The sequence below is a fragment of the Gorilla gorilla genome, chromosome 8, assembly GCF_029281585.2.
Source record: "Gorilla gorilla gorilla isolate KB3781 chromosome 8, NHGRI_mGorGor1-v2.1_pri, whole genome shotgun sequence".
NCBI classification, from domain to species: Eukaryota; Metazoa; Chordata; class Mammalia; order Primates; family Hominidae; genus Gorilla; species Gorilla gorilla.
In genome coordinates this window covers 103,027,411-103,045,879 of record NC_073232.2, presented here as the reverse complement: position 1 = coordinate 103,045,879, position 18,469 = coordinate 103,027,411, and positions in this window count along the sequence as shown.

Genomic DNA, 18,469 nt, shown 5'->3' with positions numbered 1-18,469 from the left:
GGATAATATCCTGCAGAGTGTTTTCCAACTTGGTTCCATTCTCCGCATCACTTTCAGGTACACCAATCAGACGTAGGTTTGGTCTTTTCACATAGTCCCATATTTCTTGGAGGCTTTGCTCATTTCTTTTTATTCTTTTTTCTCTAGACTTCCCTTCTCGCTTCATTTCATTCCTTTCATCTTCCATTGCTGATACCCTTTCTTCCAGTTGATTGCATCGGCTCCTGAGGCTTCTGCATTCTTCACGTAGTTCTCGAGCCTTGGTTTTCAGCTCCATCAGCTCCTTTAAGCACTTCTCTGTATTGGTTATTCTAGTTATACATTCTTCTAAATTTTTTTCAAAGTTTTCAACTTCTTTGCCTTTGGTTTGAATGTCCTCCCGTAGCTCAGAGTAATTTGATCGTCTGAAGCCTTCTTCTCTCAGCTCGTCAAAATCATTCTCCATCCAGCTTTGTTCTGTTGCTGGTGAGGAATTGCGTTCCTTTGGAGGAGGAGAGGTGCTCTGCGTTTTAGAGTTTCCAGTTTTTCTGTTCTGTTTTTTCCCCATCTTTGTGGTTTTATCTACTTTTGGTCTTTGATGATGGTGATGTACAGATGGGTTTTCGGTGTGGATGTCCTTTCTGTTTGTTAGTTTTCCTTCTAACAGACAGGACCCTCAGCTGCAGGTCTGTTGGAATACCCTGCTGTGTGAGGTGTCAGTGTGCCCCTGCTGGGGGGTGCCTCCCAGTTAGGCTGCTCGGGGGTCAGGGGTCAGGGACCCACTTGAGGAGGCAGTCTGCCCGTTCTCAGATCTCCAGCTGCGTGCTGGGAGAACCACTGCTCTCTTCAAAGCTGTCAGACAGGGACATTTAAGTCTGCAGAGGTTACTGCTGTCTTTTTGTTTGTCTGTGCCCTGCCCCCAGAGGTGGAGCCTACAGAGGCAGGCAAGCCTCCTTGAGCTGTGGTGGGCTCCACCCAGTTCGAGCTTCCCGGCTGCTTTGTTTACCTAAGCAAGCCTGGGCAATGGCGGGCGCCCCTCCCCCAGCCTCGCTGCCGCCTTGCAGTTTGATCTCAGACTGCTGTGCTAGCAATCAGCGAGATTCCGTGGGCGTAGGACCCTCCGAGCCAGGTGTGGGATATAGTCTCGTGGTGCGCCGCTTTTCAAGCCGGCCTTATCCACTGTCACGGTATTCCACACAGCATTTCTTCTGACCAAGGAACTCACTGTATAGCCAAAGAAGTGTGGCAATGTACTCATGCTCATGGAATTCATTGGTCTTACCATGTTCCCCATCATCCTGAAGTAGCTAGCTAGCTTGATCATGCAGTCAGATGGTCTTTTGAAGTTGCAGTTATAGCACCAGGTAGGTGCTCTGTAGGGCTGGGGCAAGGTTCAATAGAAGGGTGTATATGCTCTGAATTAATGTCCAAGATTTGATACTATTTCTTCCATAGCCAGGATTCATGGATCCAGGAATTATGGGGTGGAAACGGGGTAGCACCACTCACCATTATCTCTAGTGATCCAGTAGCAAAATTTTTGCTTTCTGTTCCCATGACTTTATGCTCTGCTGGCATGGAGGTCATAATTTTGGAGGGAAGAATCATTCCGCCAGGAGACACAGCAATGATTCCAACTGAACTGGAAGTTAAGATTGATACTCGGCCACTTTGGGCTACTGGTGCCTCTGTGTCAACAAGCTAAGAAAGGAGTTTTGAGTCTGGCTGAGATAATTGATCCTGACTACAAAGCGGAAACTTGACTACTACTCCACAATGGAGGTAAGGAAGGGTGGGTCTGCATTACAGGAGATCCCTTCGGGTGTCTTTTAGTATGACCGTGACCTGTGATTACCATCATGGGAAATTACAGCCACCCAATTCAGGCCAGACTATGAATGGCCCAGAATCTTGGCATGAAGGTTATAGTCACCCCACCAGCAAAAGAACCATGACCAGTTGAGTTGCTTGCTGCAGGTAAAGAAAATACAAAATTTTTAATAGAAAAAGGTTGTTATAAATGCTAGCTACAACCACGTGATCAGTTACAGAAATGAGGACTGTAGTTGTCATGTATTACCTATTTTGTGAAAAAATATGTGCATATGTACATGTGTTGTTTTTGTTATTTCTTTATCATGTAATACAAGATTTATTGCATTTATATCAGTATTTAAGTATAGTTAATTTTACATCAACATGTTTAAGTTATGGCATATCAGAAGAGTAAACATTGCCTAAGGGATTTGCCTCCTATTCTGGGACGAGATTAGTGCATTTTTGGTTACACACGGGATAGTTACATCATGTTAGGCAGACGATTACCCTGTTACTGTCTTTATTTGGAGATTAATAAATCTCCAAATAAAGATAACTTTTTTTGTTTTTTTGTTTTTTTTCACCAGATTTTGATTTTATTTAGTAGCACTGATCAAGTTTAACTCCATATCAAATGTAAAGGTTGATATTATTTATGATATCTGTCAACTGTACAAAAAGTGAAACATTTAAAAACAACCATATGAATATCAAGTTTTCTCTCCATAAAGGATTTGCCACCTTAAGTACTCCGCATCTGCCTGAAACATGAGCTCACATCACTGGAGGTAAAGACCGGCATAACCTACATCAGCCAGTCTGCATCCTAAAAACCTCTCTTGCTTGGGGCACCCCACACTAGCTGGTCTGCTGGGAGAGTGAGCAGGCAAGTTTGGGGAGTCAAGCACAAGCTTGAGCAAGCAGCACAAGAATCCATCTTCAGAATCCTCATTTTGGGATGGCTCCACAATTCTTAAGGATATGCATATGGGTGCCAAATTCACAAGGGACATACTTCTAATGATTAATTTTCTTGTCACCACTAGTTAACTATGCAATAATCATGGTAAAGTAACTAGAAAGCACATTCCCTGAGGGTAAAGAATTTTATGCATTTTGTTTACTGCTGTATCCTCAGCACATAGTAGACTATCTGGTGAATAAGAGTTGCTCAATATTTGTTGATTGAATTAATTGTATGAGTAAATAAAATAGTTGGAGAAAGTAGTGCTACAGGAAAGAATAATAAAAACATGGACTTAAGCTTAGAATCTCCTTTCTAGTCTCTTGCTTCTAGGACTCCTAGATCCCATCTTCTAAAACAGAAGAAAAGAAAGTAAGGCACTTACTAGTGTAAACCAGAAGGAGTCTGTGTTAGACAAGTAGGTTAAAGACAAAAAGGCAGGGAGCGCCATACTGTCTTTTGTAACTGGGAACAGAGGGATGAGTCTAGGGAATCAAATCAGCTTAAAAACTGTGGCTCTTGTGGCCACTACCATTTTCTTCAGCTTCCATCATAGTTCTTGACCTCTTTATTCTGCTGCCTCCACATAGCAGAGGGCAAGACTGATGAGAACTCCAGGATAGTATAATTATAGCTCCCAATTGAGAGGAAAGACTATTTCTCTTACTGTTTGCATATAAAATCCTAGGAGATAACTCCAGTTGGTCTAACTTAGCCAATTCTTCCAAATAGGCCTTAAGCTGCAAAAAAGCTGGACATTTCCTCAACTAAGAAACTGCAGCAACACGGTGGGACAAAAAATGAAGAATAACCTCCTAGAAAGGATCACTGTGGAGATCAGCATACCTGAGACGTCTGGAGACAGCTGCAAACAAGGAAGGGCAAGGGCTGTTTATTGGCCATGCAGTGGTTGCCAGCACATCCCCAAAGACTAGCTCTGTGGAGGACTCTGGTGATCTTCATGCCTGAGACCTCCACAGCCCCGTGGCAGCCTTGAACTCCTTAGTTCCCTCCTAGTATTTAGTGGAGGCATATGGACCCCAGTAGCTTGTGCCATGAAAGATACCAGCAGCTTTCACCACTGAGGTAGCCAACAGCCAATGCCACCTTGTGTCCTTGGGTGAGGGAGATATTGCTGCACTCCCTGACTCCCAAGAAAGAGCTGCTCTTGTACCACCCTGGGACAAGGCAACCACTCTTGCCAACCTTGGGCTTACTCTAACCGCAAGTGGTGGTTGCTCTAGACCCTGGCTCCTATGCAGCCTGCCCATCTCCAGCCTCAGACACCAGAGCCAATCCACAGCAGGCGCCTCCTCACCCCTTGCTGTAACTCTGCTTCTGCCCAGGCTCTAGACACTAAATTCACGGCTGCCCAACAAGCTCCCATGCCTCATACACCATTACCAAAGAGGCAGTGGGAGGCCCTGCACCATGAAAACAAGGGCCTCTGCTGTCTCAGACCCAGGAGGCCTGAACCTCCATGACAGCCTGGTTCTAGACATGGGCTTCCTGGCCACTCCATGGGCACCATGCATCAGGCAGTGTCCCTATCATATAAGCACACCTGTGAGCTATACCTGGCACCAAGAGGGATTCCTTCTTCTAAGACTTCCTCTATTGGAGAAAAACAGATCAGGACGACCTCAGCAGTCTTCACCACCTAAGACCCCAACAGCTGTCCTCAATGCTGTGGACATAACAGCATTGGCCACTGGGACCCTGCAATCTTCAGCATCACTGCCCTCAGCTGATGTAGCTGCACCTAGACTATGTAGACTATGCCCAAATCAGAACAGGAACCACATCACCCCACCCAGTGCACAAATAGTCTTAACACATTTAAGAAAATTGAAATCATCTAGTATCTTTTCCAACCACAATGATATTAAACTAGAAATCAACAGGAGGAAAACTAGAAAGTTCACAAATATAGTCATGTGTAGTATAACAACATTTCCGTCAGGGACTAACTGCATATACTACTGTGGTCCCATTAGATTGTAATCTAGCTCAAAAAGTCCTGTTTCCTAGTGGCATGGCAGTAGCCTAATGACTCAGCACAACACATTACCTTTTCTTTGTTTAGATACACAAATACTTACCATTGTGTTACATTTGCCCATAGTATTCAGTACAGTAACAGGTTGTACAGGTTTGTAGCCTGGGAGCAATAGGCTATACCATATAGCCTGTTTGTGTAGTAGGCTTTATCTTCTAGGGTTGTGTAAGTACTCTCTATTTTGTTAGCACAAATGACAAAGTAGCCTAACAATGCATTTCGCAGGATGTATCCCTGTCGTTAAGTGATGCAGACTGTGTGGAAATCAAACATCATACTTCTGAACATCCAATAGGTCAAAGAAGAAATCAAAAGAGAAAATAGAAAATAAGAGAAATGAAAACAAAACACAACTTACCAAAACTTACGTGATGCAGCAAAAGCAGTACTAAGAAGGAAACACATAGTGATATTAAAAAAGAAGAAAGATCACAAACAACTGAACTTGACATCTCAAGGAACTAGAAAAAGAACAAACTAAGCCCAAAGTTAGCAGAAGGAATGAAATAACAAAGATCAGAACAGAAATAAATTAGAAACTAGAAAAACAGTAGAAAAGATCAATGAAACAGTTGGTTTTTTGAAAAGAAACAAAATTGACAAAACTTTAGCTAGACTAAGAAAAAAGGAAGAAAAATAAAATCAGAAATGAAAAGGAGACATTACAACTGATACCAGAGAAATATAAAGGATCGTGAGATGACTACGAAAAATTATTTACCAACAAATTGGATAACCTAGTGGAAATGGATAAATCCTTAGACACATAGCATCTACCAAGACTGAATCATAAAAAACCAGAAAACCTAAACAGACTGATTATGAATAATGAGAATGAATCAGTAATAAGATGTCTCCCATCGAGGAAAAGCCCAGGACCTGATGGCTTCATTGCTGAATTCTACCAAACATTTAATGAGCAAATATCAATCATTCTCAAACTTTCTCAGAAAAAAAAAAAAAAAAAACTTAGAAGAAGGAATATTTCCAAACTCATTTTAAGAGGCCAGCATTACTCTGATAGTAAGGTCAGACAAGGACAGAACAAGAAAATTACAGGCCATTAATGCTGATGGATATAAATGCAAAAATCCTCAAGGAAATATCAGCAAACTGAATTCAACAACAGTTTAAAAGTATCCTAGTATCCTAGGGATGTAAGGATGGTTAAACATTCACAAATCTATAAATGTAATATGTACCATATTAACAGAATAAAGAAGAAAAACTATATTATCATCTCAATAGATGCATAAAAAGCATTGGACAGAACTCAATGTCCTTTCATGATAAAATTCTCAATAAATTAGTGATAGAAAAAATGTACCTCAACACAATAAAAGCCATATATTACAAACCCACAGCTAACATCATACATAACAGCAAAAAGTGGCAAGTTTTTTTTTTTTTTCTAAGATCAAGAACAAGACTTGAATGCCTACTCTCACCACTTCTAGTCAAGATAGTTCTGGAAGTCCTAGACAGAATAATTAGGCAACAGGAAGAAGTAAAAAGTATTCAAGTCAGAATAGAAAATGTTAAATTGTCTCTTTTTTGCAGACAACATGGTAATTTATATAGAAAACCCTAAGAACTCCACTAAAAAACCTTACAACAAATGAATTCAGAAAACTTGCAGAATAAAAAATCAACATCCAAAAATCAGTTTCATTTTTGTATACCAATTTTTGTACACAAATAACGAGCTATCCAAATAAGAAATCAAGAAAATAATCCTGTTTATGACATTATCAAAAATAACAAAATAGGAATAAATTCAACCAAGGAAGTGAAAGTTCTATACACTGAAACCTACACTATAAGACACTGATGAAATAAATTGAAGAAGATTCAAATAAATGGAAAGATATTCCATGTTCACAGATTGGAGGAATTAATATTGTCAAAATGTCCATACTACTCAGAGTAATTGACATAATCAGTGAAATTCCTATAAAAATTACAATGACATTTTCACAGAAATAGAAAAAATAATCCTAAAAATCATATAGAACCACAATGACCCAGAATACCTAATGGAATCCTCAGCAAAAAGAACAAAGCTGGAGGTCACATATTACCTGAATTTAAAATATGCTACAAAGCTATAGTAATCAAAACATCACGGTACTGGCATTAAAACAAAAACAACAACATATAATTGAATGGAAGAGAAATAAATCTACTTATATATGGTCAACTGAGTTTTGACAAAGGTACCAGAACACACAACAGGGAATGACCGTCTCTTCCACAACTGGGTATCTTCATGCAGAAGAATGAAATTAGACTCTTTTCTCACACCATATACAAAAACTGACTCAAGATGGATTAAAGACTTAACTGTAGGACCTGAAATTGTAAAACTTCTAGAAGAAAACAGGGGAAAAGCTCCATGATGTTATTCTGGGCAATTATTTTTTGGCTATGAACTCCAAAGCACAGGCAACAAAATTGAAAATAGACAAAGAAATTACATCAAACTACAAAGAAACAATCAACAGACTGGGGAGGCAACCTACAGAATGGGAGAAGATATTTGCAAATTATACATCTGATAAGGGGTTGATATTCAAAATACATAAGAAACTCAGTCAACTCAATGGTAAGAAAACAAATAACCTGATTTAAAGATGGGTGAAAGGATCTGAATAGACATTTCTCAAAAGAAGACAAACAAATGGCCAACAGGTATATGAAAAAATGGTCAACATCACTATTGATTAAACGAATGCAAACTAAAACCTAAAAGATATTGATACACAAGCTAAAAAGAAATTATTTAGACAAATAGTGAGAGTAAAAGAGTCCTCAGTAAGGTTTCCCTTTTAATAAAAAGCAGCCCCCAAATCATTTGTTTTCTAACAAAAAGGAGCTTGATTTTTCTTTTCTAACAAAGAGCAGCCTGAAAAATCAAGCTGGAGACATAGAAAAGCAAGGTAGAAGCTTGCACAGGTAAATGCTGGCAGCTGTGCCAATAGGAAAAGGCTACCTGGGAGCCAGGTATGTTCAACATGGAGGCCCCATCTTCCTTTTTCTTTGTCAACCACCTGTAGTAAAGGAACAGGCAACATGGTGCTGGCCAGGTAGAGAACCCATCTGCATAATAAAAGATTAGGGTGGGGCAGCCAGCTTCTTTGCACGTTATGTAAATGGTACACCTTTTGGGCCTGGTGTAAATCAGACACTGCCTCCTTAAGCTTGTCTATAAAACTCTGTGCATTGGCCAGGCGTGGTGGCTCACGCCTGTAATCTCACCACTTTGGGAGGCCCAGGCGGGCAGATCAGAGGTCAGGAGATAGAGACCATCTTGGCTAACATGGTGAAACCCCATCTCTACTAAAAATACAAGAAAAAATTAGCCAAGCATGGTGGCGGGTGCCTGTAGTTCCAGCTACTCCTGAGGCTGAGGCAGGAGAATGGCGTGAACCTGGGAGGTGGAGCTTGCAGTGAGCCGAGATCATGCCACTGCACCCCAGCCCGGGCGACAGAGCGAGACTCCATCTCAAAAAAAAAAAACAAAAAACAAAAAAACAAACAAACAAAAAACACAAAACAAAAAAACCTGTGCATTTCACCACAGAACTGGAAGACCCACTCAAGAGCTCCCCTCTCTCTGCAGGAGAGAGAGCTTTTCTCTTTCTTTCACATATCAAACCTTCACTCTTAGCCTCACTCTTTATGTGTATGCATCCTTGATTTCCTTGGCTTGAGGCAACAAACCTTGGGTATTACCCCAGATGACTGATGCCACTTCAATATCACCTCACATCTGTTAGAGAGGCTATTATCAAAAGATGAAAGAAAGCGTTGGTGAGGAAGTGGAGAAAGGGAGCCCTTGCATGCTATTGGTGGAAATGTAAATTAGTACAGCCATTGTAGAAAGCCAAGATATGAAATCAACCTAAGTGTCCATCAACTGGTGAATTCTTAAAGAAAATGTATATACACACAATGGGATACTATTCTGCTTTAAATAAGAAGGAAATCTTATTTGTGACAACATGGATGAACCTGGAGGAAATTATGTTGAGTGAAATAGACCAGCCACAGAAAGACAAATACTACATAATTTCACTTATCTGTGGACTCTAAAATAGCCAAACTAATAGAAACAGAGTACTATGGTGTGCCAGTGGCCTGGGGGTGAATGTTGGGGAGATGTTAGTTAAAGCATAAAACCTTCTGGTATAAGATGAGTAAGTTCTGGGGACTTCCTGTACAGCATGGTGACTGTAGTTAATAATGTATTTTGTACTCAAAATTTGTTAAGAGAGTAGATCTAGAGTGATTTCACCATACACACACACACACACACACACACACACACACAATGCTAACTATGTGAGGTAGTAGATATGTCAGTTAGGTTAATTGTGGTAATCATTTCACAACGTATATGTATACAAAAACATCACATTGTATACCTTAAATTTATAGAATTTTGTTTGTCAATAATGCTTCCAAGAAGCTGGAAAAAAATAAATAAAATTTAATGTAATTTTCATAGATTAAATGAATGACATGTCCTTCATGGACATCTTGACAACATTTTCTAAACATCTTTAAAGTACTGTTTGGCTAGCAAAATCAGTAATTTTTCCAGAAGTCTCTCCTAAGGAAATAATAAGGGGCATACAAAAATTTATGTAAAGTTGTAATTACAATTATGTATACTAAAAAATCCCAACTTAAAAACAGGAACTAAATAATTTGTGGTATATTAACATATAGAATATATGGCTGACAAAAATCACATTTTAGGAACCTAATACCACAGGAAATTGTTCAGAGTGTATCTTTAATTGAAAAAAATCAAGGTTTAAAACACATGGAGCATGATCCTTGTTTTGTGAAAACTAAAACTAAAACCCAAAAAAACTCTAATAGAAAAATATTTAAAATATGCATAATATTAATAATGTGGTTCTTTCTATGTAAAAGATTAAAGGATTACCAGTGGATTTTATTTTATTTTCTTCCTGGTGCTTTTCTGTTAATTTGAAATTTTTATAGTGAATAATGTATTTAATTTGTCACAACATGAAAGATAAAAAGATCTTAACATTCCTATTTGCAAATTTTTATCCAATCTTCTTTGTATATACCTTAAATAGTTAACCAGCCTTCTGAAGCGCTCCTAGTTATATTTGGCAATTTATGTAGAGATATTTCAAAGTGCATGTATCTTATAGAACCGTGTATTTATTTATTTTTTTGGGTGAAGAAATTTGGTCCTTTAGGTTTTGTTTCTGCAATAATTGCATATTTCTCCCCCTTTAAATGATCTGCACTGAAATTCACCGAAAGAAAGCATTTTCTAGGAGTCAATTGCAGGGAGTCCGCAATAAACCTTTATGGATGTGAAACTTTAAATATAACAGAAGTCTTGATTTGCTTTCTTTTATAAAACCTACCATCAATGGGATGTTAGCAAGCACTGTAAATGGCTCAATAGGATCTATGGATAGATTTCTCTATTCATGAGATGGGAGGAATATAAAATGATTTCATGATGACTGATTAATTAAAGGAGTATAGAAGAGTAGCAGAATGGTGTTATGCAGGTGGGAAACCAGAAACATTTCGTTTTTGTGCAAACAGGCTTAGGGAAAAAAGACAGAAAATAAATAGAGGCAGAGCAAACCCACTGTGTTACTCAGGAAAAGGTGTTACTAAGTCAGTCTTCAATGCACAGGAATGATTCCAGAGGCCCAAGATATTTCGCTGTTTAATTCAACACTTAGTGTCTCCCATTACTGATTCATTTTTTATGTTTAGCTCTTATATTTGGGTACAGAGTGGCTTATTGATGTTAATGAGCCCACTTCTGTACACCAAAAGTTGACAGAAAAATATATTATTTACTTTGCAGAGGAACAAAGCAGTCAGAGAAAATTGTGGAGGACTAGTAACTCAAGAACAGATGTAGATTTAAACAAGTGACAAGTGCAGCAAAACTCTTTATTAGGATTTTAATGATCTTAATTTTGCAATGATCTGTCATAATTTCAACAAGAAAACTTAAAGTCAAAAGAAGATAAATTATTAAAAATAGGCTTCTAGTAACTACTGTAAGAAAACAACAGCAATATGAAGAGATAATTATGTACAATATAGCTGAAAAGTTGGAAGACTGTGTGTCTAGTAATAGGGCATTGGTTATATGATACGTTATAATCATATAGTAGTCACTTACTGTAATATGATATAAATACTAACACAATGGTTATGAATACTATACAATAGCATGTTAATATTTATGCTCTAATGTTACTTAAAAACCAGAATATTAGGCTGGGTGTGGTGGCTCATGCCTGTAATCCCAGCGCTTTGAGAGGCTGAGGCAGATGGATTGTCTGAGGTCAGGAGTTTGAGACCAGCCTGGCCAAAATGGTGAAACCCTGTCTCTTCGAAAAATACAAAAATTAGCCAGCTGTGGTGGCAGGTGCCTGTAATCACAGCTACTCAGGAGGCTGAGGCAGGAGAATTGCTTGAACCTGGGAGGTGGAGGTTGCCATGAGATGAGATCGAGCCACTGCACTGCAGCCTGGGCAACAGAGTGAGACTCCATCTCAAAAAAAATTCAGAATATTAAATTACATGTATTGAAATATATGTAATCACAGCACATATAGGAAAATTAATGGAAGGAAAGACTCCATTATATATTCCATTGCACTATTTTTTTCCTGTGTGTACTAATAGCATCAATTAGTACAGTGGTTTTTCCCAAAATTTCCAGATGGTGATTATATGAAAAATTCAAAAAATTTACTCGTATTCATCCTCAAATTTAAAAAATTGCTCTAAGTATCAAACACTTTCAAGTATCCTGCTCAGATGATCTCATTAATTTTCCTGTTTTATAAAACATAAGCAAAGTATACAATTAATTTTTTTTACATTGGTGTGGGACTTATTGTTTCTCAAAGAGCCTAATTTTTCAAAAAGAAAATCAAAGATGTTTCTTCTACTTCAGATTAGATAAGGTAATACATTTGGAAATTATTTTAAAAATAAAAGCTTGTAAAAATGCAAGCAAATTGTCATCAACATCTCTATTTTCTATGGTATAAAGTCGCACATACAATAGACGTGTTCAATAGGTGCTTATTAAATGAATGAATAAACTCAAAAAGACTAGTGGTACATTAGTCAAATGATGATTTTTCATGATTGTTTAAAACCTGGGAGACCTTGGCTGGACGTAGTGGCTCACGCCTGTAATCCCAACACTTTGGGAGGCTGAGGCAGGCAGATTGCTTGAGCCCAGTAGTTTGAGACCATCCTGGGATATATGGTGAAACCTCGTCTCTACAAAAAATACAAAAATTAACCAGGCATGGTGGCGTGTACCTGTAATCCCAGCTACTCCAGAGGCTGAGGTGGGAGAATCACTGAAGCCCGAGAGGTCAAAGCTGCAATGAACTGTGATTACACCACTGCACTCCAGCCTGGGGGACAGAGCAAGACCCTGTCTCAGAAAAAAATCTGGGGAGACCCTAAATGAAAACCAAATTACAAAATTGTCTGTAGAGAGGATTGCTTGAGCCTAGAAGTTCAAGGCTGCAATGAGCTATAATCACTCCACTGAACTCTAGCCTGGGCAGCAGAACAAGACTCTGTCAAAAAAAAAAAAAAAAAAAAAAAAAAAAAGGCTCATATGAACCTCAGTTCTTTAATTATTTTTATTTAGCAACACCTGGAAAAGAAATGTCCTCCCCTACAGGCTGTATCCATGTGGAAATGTGAGGGCCTGGGCAATAGAGCAAGACCCATCACTGGAGACTTACCCTGCTTGCTGGCAAAGGTTGCAACCAAGACTGATCTCCAAGCCCTCAGTCTGATAAAAGGAGACTTGAGGTAACCACCTGGATAAGCTGGATTTTCATTTATTGTTGTTTAGGATAAAAACTCTTTCTGCCTTGATAGGATTGACATGAAAACCGCGTCTGTTGGGTAAGGCCTAGATAGAAGCTGGCCTGTTTGAAACACTTAAATAATTTAATGAGTAAAAAGATACCTCATTTTATCAAACAAAAGTAGAGTTTCCAAATCTGAGTGTTACAAAAAGATATGAAACCAACCTATGTGCCCATTGACCAATGAGTGGATAAAGAAAATGGGGTATATATACATCATGGAATACTACTCAGTGATAAAAAGGAATGAAATAATGTCTTTTGCGGCAACTTGGATGCAGTTGGAAACCATTATTCTAAGTGAAGTTGCTCAGGAATGGAAAACCAAGTATCGTGTGTTCTCACTTATAAGTGGGAGCTAAGCTATGAGGATGCATAGGTATAAGAGTGATATAATGGACTTTGGGGAGCCAGGGTAGGGGAAAGATTGGGAGGGGGTTAAGGGATAAAAGACTACATACTGGGTACAGTGTACACTGCTCAGGTGACAGATGCACTCAAATCTCAGAAATAACCACTAAAGAATTTATCCATGTAACCAAAAACCACTTGTACCTCAAAACTTTTGAAATAAAAACATAAAAAAGAAGCTGGCCTGTTTGAAAAACTTAAATAGTTTAATGAGTAAAAGGATACCTCACTTTTAGCAACAAAAGTAGAAATTACAAGAATTGAGCATTTGTTACAAGAAATGATTATTCTTCAGCAGATGTGAGGTCACACTTCCCCTCAGTACCCAATTTTGTCTGCCTGTAGGAATTCCAGTGTATCCCAGCTTTCCCCACTTCAGCATTTCTGGGACCCCAGGTAAAGGTTCACATGTTAGAGAAATTGGGAGTGGGGAGTGTTGTCAGTTTAGTTATCTGGCTGCTGTCTGTGCTCCGTTTCCCCGCTCTCTTCACCCTGCAGCTGCATGCGTCTCGACCACTTTCCCCAAAGTGGGCAAGCCACTTCCCTTAAACCCCCCATAATTGCTTGTTAGATAGTCCAAGGCTTTGTGAAGGCTTAGGGGTTTCAGAAGCGAATCACAACAGAGAACGCAAAAAGCATTCCAGACATGGCAGTTTTCAAAGCTCCTCTGTGAGGCTATCTACTGGGTGTACCTCTTTTACAGCTCTCAAAACCACCCACGCATTACTCAACCACTCACCGTGGAGTGCCCTTGAGCACATCTCTCTTACCTGGAGTCTAGGCCCACAGACCCTAAAGGCCCCCAAATATTCACATTTCCTCACTCCCCTTCCTGGATGATTGGGAATAGTCATTCTCTTTTCCCTGACAGGAAAAGGCCACAGAAATAAGGGTTTCCCTGAAGGCTTCAGAATAAATCAGAACAATATACATTTTCCCAATTCAGCCCATTCAATCTTTGATAACACAAACTGTGGAATAAAGAGCTCAGGTTCAGGATGGGCTGCCTTCTCCAGCCCTGTTTTTTCTTTTCCTTTTATTTCTTTTTGTTTCCTACAGTCTCTCTTGTAGTGTAGGCTGAAGACAGAATCAGGATTCCATTCTGGCCTCTCTCTTGCACTGGCTCCTTCACCCTGTCTCTGCAACTCCTGGGCACAAATTCTGCCAGGGCAGGAAAACATATTTCTCTGTCACATGAATTCATATATAAGAATAGGATATTATAAATCCATGCTTAGGGAAGAAACAGTTCTCTATTGACTATATAAGTAGAAACATAGTTCTGCTAAAAGATTTGCCCAATTTATATTTCTAAACAGAACATTTGGCTTCAGTTGGAACAGAACGCATTCGAGTTTGCACTGAGGTCTTCCCCAGAGCTATAGGTAAGTGTTACATAACCAGAGGACCTATTCAAATGGCTTTTCACAAAGCTCCAGCATAGTTATCCTTCAAAGCAAATGCAAACTTCTACCTTTGAAGAGAGAGTCTGCTTCTAACTTTTCCAGCTTGAAAATAAAATATACTAAAGAAGAGTTATGAGGAAAAACTAACCCTAGCAGATACTGAAATGTATAAAAAGTTACAGAATTAAATCAGTTTATAACTGAGGTAAAAATTAAAAAATCAGTGAAACATATTACAGAGTCTAGAAAAAGACCTGCATATGTTTTGGCATTTGACAATTGAAATAAGTGGCGCAGTCTACAGCCATACTACCCTGAATGTGCCCAATTTCATCTGAAATCAGTGAGGCAAAATTAGATTAGTAATAAATTAGGTTTGGACAACTGAAAATTTTGGGAAAATATACAGGTAGATTCTTACTTCATGTCTTACACAAAAGTAATTCCAAATAATTAAAACATTTATACTTACAAAATTAAAACATGATCATACTAGAAGAAAATACCAGTGATTTTAAAAAATAATTTTGGAGTTGGTAAGCCCTTGGGGCCTGACATAACACCCAGAAGTTATGAAGCACAAGATTGATGAATTGGGCTACTGAAAAAAGCATAAAAACTTCAGTATTAAAACAGTACTATAAACAAAGTAAAAGCCCTTTAATAAAAATACAGTAATTTCATATTATATATCCTTACAAATTAAGAGGAATGAATGAACAGTACAAAGGAAAATGAGTAAAGGATATCAATAGGTCCTTCCTGGGAGAAATGTTTCTGTGTATATTTATGAGTCTGTAAATAGGGCATTATAAATCCATACTTAGGATTTGTAATGAGTGGGTATATACCCAGTTTTATTCATAATTAAAGAAATGTAAATGAAAATAATAAAATACAATTTTTACCTATTAGTGAATATTGAGTATTGGCAAGGACATTGGAAAGCAAAAACTTGTAAGCAGTGTTGTTGGGAGCAATCTGACATTACCTACTAAAATTTACAATTTACATACTTCTTAAGCCTAGGATTCCAGTCTTCTAAGATATACTCTCACAGGTACACAAAGATGGATGTACAAATAACTACAGCATGGCTTGTAATGCAAAGTAAGTGGAAGTTATCTAATGGTCACTTATGAGAAGACTCTTATGGTATGGTCTGCCCAAACACTATGCAGTCCTTAAAACAGTGAATTTGGTCTGGTGTATGATTATGGAAAAATGTTCAAATACACTGAGTTAAAAAAGCAAGTGACAGAACAGTATGCTTTACGTGATTCTCATTTGAATATTTTTTACAAAAGCATTATATATAGGTGTAGTTGCATATATGAATAATTTCTCTAGGGATGTAAAATAAATTGTTAAGTGTGAGTTTCTGTGGCAAGGGCACATGAGGGGAAGTCAGGTGACAGGCAAAGGAATTTTACCTTTCATCATATGCCATTTTGCATAATTGAAGATTTTACTCTGAATATGTAATATGTTTACAATAAATAACAGATTTAATTTTGGGGTCCATTCCTGGCTAGGGCAGCATATTATATGGAGGAGGTTTAGCAATTTGCGTTTGCATGGAGGTTGAGGGAGCTGAATGAGGTAAAGAGCTTGTGTGGTTATTCCAGAATGTAGGGCCCTTCCCATCTTCCCTCATGCCACCCCAAGAAATGCAGTGTCATCAAGCACCTTCCTTGTTATTTCCTACCTCCGCCTAAGGAGGGAAGGTAACCAGATTTTGCCAGACTATGTCCTCTAACTTCCTCTTTTTCCATCTTTGGTCAGCCCTGGCCTTCCCTCCTACCTTCCCTTATCATAATTCTCCCCTGCTGTTGTGCAGTACAAAGGGAAGCGCTTGGTACAGTTCTCACTTTCTGGGACTCTGTGGGGAGCCAGCTCTGCCTTGGGTTTGGTCCCAGCTTGTCATTGTACCCAGGACTCTTCTTGAAAAAAAAAAAAATGATACAAGTAAGTAGCCCTTGTAAACTGAGAAGACTCAGCCAAAACTTCCTCTACTAGGCTTCAATATTGAGGTTCTAAAATGGTAAGCAGCATCTCATGCCTAATTAGTAAAATGCTCTTGTGCATTAGAAAACATGAGCTGCTTATGGCAACAGCTTGAGAATTGCTCAGGGAGTGTTAGGAAAAACTAAAAATCTTTGACATAGCCTGCATTTGTTATCACTATGGAAAGAAAGTACTGACTGAACGAATGCCGGAAGGTTACAGCTCTTGAAAGCTTTTTTCTCTCCTCTCTCTTTGCTGCCCTGGGAAGCCAGACATGACCCTTTAAGTTGAGCTTTCATAAGTGCCTAAGGAGGTGGCTGCTGAATATTCCTTAAGCTTTATTTCCTTTACTTCCATACCAAAAGCAGCATTTAGGCTCCAGTCAATGGTGTGGAAATGATAGGATTCTCATGAGAGGATGGGAGGCTAAGGACCTGGAAAGTTTCACTATTGATAAGTCACTGCCCTAAAGGAAAAGCAGAAGGGAGCTCTGTTCAGCTTTGCTGCTGGTGAAGAGGACTCTCCAAGCTCCACTAGGCATAGAGGGCAGCTGTCTCTTGCCTGCAGATTTTCTCATTTCAGGGATATGTCCTTGATAATTCACTCTCCACTGTTGCAGTGACTTTTATTTGAGGTGCACAGTTCCCAGAGTGTGGTAAAATATAAGCTAGGTGCTGCGTGTGTGTGTGTGTGTGTGTGTGTGTGTGGTGTATGTGGGCTGTCAACAAGAAAAACGGGCACCAATTCTATTATTTCTTTTTTGGGTCATCAAGGGAGACTCCTCGGTTCAGTGGCTTGGCTGGGAAGGAGCAGACTCAGTCTCTCTCAATGTGATGCTGTGATACACCTACATGCTCACAGTATAGTGTGTGTTTGTAGGAAAAGAAACAGACAGTGAAGGAAAGAAATAGAGTTAGAGATACTCTGAGAAAGAGAGAGGTTTGGATTCTATGCAAACTAATTCAGACAAGTGAATTTTTGGCATATATTATATTTGTCAGGTAAGCTCTACATTAATCAAGGCATAAACCAATTTCTGATAAAATTGTTTATAGTTGTTTTTAAAATCAAAAGAGATTCTCTAAACCATCCTATTGGCATGGTATTATTGGTGATGGTAGAGTGTTAGAGCCAAGGGATTCAGAACATCTTCTTTCCACCCAGGCCCAGCCTCCTATCCTCCTTGGAAGGTCCTCTGGGAAGATACATGCATGTGGAACACACAGAGGGGAAATGCACGAAGCTACATGTTTGACAGTTGGGTTTGAGCTTGAGGTCTTAGTCTATAGAACTCTGGTGAAACTGATTGGACTGTATGAGGATATTTTTTTTTCCTGTCAGATAGTTATATCCAATCTATCATATCTTCCAGCTGCATGGGAGTGGAACTACACAGATAGAGACAGGAGAGTGTAAGACTGTTAAGAAAGAATGTAATTGTTTCCAATCCAGTTTCTAAAATGACTAGCCTTTGAATAGAGTCATGGGCTCAGGCTGGCAGTTCATGGAGAGGAAGAGAGCACAGAGCAGCATGGAAAGAAAGCTTGGGGGCCCAACTCCCAACTCCAGCTGCACAGGGGATGGTGAGCCACCCCCAAGTGCATTCCACTGCACAGCGACCCTGTCCAGTAGTGTCCTGGAATCTGGAAATCAGACCAATCCCAGTAGTCACCCTGCTTCCAGTGGTGTTAAGCAATGGGAAGGGGAAGAAGTGAAGAAGGTGTGTGTATATGGGGTGGAGGAGTAGAAGGAGGCTCTAGAGATTTCCCTCTTCCCTTTAGGCTTCTTGGGGACCTTAGAAATTATCTAGCTCAATCCATCTATTTTAGAGATGAGAAAATATGTTTAAATTAGGTGAATCCTACCAACTGAGCCAGGATTAGAGCCAAGGTCTTTGGTC